The sequence below is a fragment of the Echinops telfairi genome, unplaced genomic scaffold (assembly GCF_000313985.2).
Source record: "Echinops telfairi isolate 266 unplaced genomic scaffold, ASM31398v2 ScPeMD7_5;HRSCAF=22, whole genome shotgun sequence".
In the NCBI taxonomy this organism is placed as follows: domain Eukaryota; kingdom Metazoa; phylum Chordata; class Mammalia; order Afrosoricida; family Tenrecidae; genus Echinops; species Echinops telfairi.
In genome coordinates this window covers 11,138,809-11,140,498 of record NW_022103901.1, presented here as the reverse complement: position 1 = coordinate 11,140,498, position 1,690 = coordinate 11,138,809, and positions in this window count along the sequence as shown.

Sequence of the window (1,690 nt, the reverse complement as noted above, 5' to 3'; positions counted from 1 at the left end):
CAGATCACTGCCATTGAGTGGATGCTGACTCATATTGACCCTCTAGGACAGGGTAGAACTGCCTCTGTGGGTTTCCGAGACTGTAACTCTTTGTCTTTTTTAATTAATTATTTTATTGGGAGGGCTCTTACAAATCTTATGACAACCCATCATTCAATAATGTTACGCACACTTGTACATGTGTTGCCATCAACATTTCCAAAACATTTTCTTTCTACTTGAGCCTTTGGTATCAGCAACTCTTTTTTCCCTTCCTCCTCCACCCTCCTACCTTCGTGAATCCTTGATTAATTATATATTATTATTGTTATTTCATGTCTTTTACACTGTCTGTTGTCTCCCTTCACCCACCTTTCTGTTATTCATCCGCCCCCTCCCCCACGCGGGGGGCTATATATCCAACCTTGTGATAGGTTCCCCATTTCTCCCCCTTCCCTCCTCCACCCCCCTCCCCTCATGATATCCCACTACTTTCACTGCTGTTCCTGAGGGTTTTGTCTGTCCTGAATTCCATGTGTCAAGAGCTCTTATCTGTACCAGTGTGTGTACTCGGTCTAGCCAGATCTGTAAGGTAGAACTGGATCATGGTAGTGGGGGGAGGGAAGTATTCAGGAACTAGGGGAATGAGGTGTGTTTCGTCACCTGGTTGACTCCTTACGGGAGTAGGAAGTCTTTCTCCATGAAGGGGCTGGTGGCTTTGAACTGCTGACCTTGCGCTTAGCAGCCCAATGTGAAACCCAGTGGGCCGCCAGGGCTCCTAAAGAAAGAGCCCCACAAAACCAGCAGCAAACTGGGCAGAAGCCAGATCACAAGCTGTGGGCACAGGGGGCAGGCACCTGGGCTGCCAAGCCCTTTGGAGTCTGAGAATTAGCCTTGTGGTCACATCAATCACCTAGGGAGAGAGAGGGGGCAAGACGTGCTGATTCCCCCAGATAAGCCATCCCAGGAAGCAGGAATGATAAGAATGTCAGGAGCCAGAGCAGACTGGCTGAGCCCAGCCAACAATAGCTAAATCCAGAGGAAACAGCCACCTTCTTTCTCCCCAAAAGGCTTCCTGGCGGGGAAGACACCATTGAGGTTGGGCAGGCCCGGGCACCTCCACAGTCTGGCAGGGGCACAGACAGCCCTGGGAGGAGGTCCCCAGGGGACACTGGAAGCTTCTCACAAAGGCTCACACAGGAAGGGCTTCTCCAGGTCCTCCTAAGGGCTGGTAACTGGAGGAGACACTGAAGCAAATGCCATACAGCCCCCCGACCCCACCCTTCTGAAAAAGGCAGGGGCAGTGGGGAGACCAGACACTCACAGACAGCAAACGGCACACAGTGTTGGGGCTGTCAACCCTGGTCATGGGCTCTAACAACTGAAACACAGACACCCCCTCTGTGTCGATGGGCCCCACCACACCCTATCTTGTTCAGGAGTGAGGGAGAACTGGCATGGGGGGAGCCCTGTGGCTGGGGTCCTCCTTCAAGGGAACAGAAACACATCTGAGCAGAGACTCGTCCGCATGTTTTTTCCTGACTGTAGCGGTTCACAGTGACCGGATAGGACGGCACTGAACTCGCTCGGTGGTAACTCTTCTGTTATTTTTAAGCATTTTATTGGCGGGCTCTTACAGCTCCTATAACATTCCATACATCGATTGTATCAAGCATATCTGTGCATATGTTGCCATCATCCTTTCCAAAAC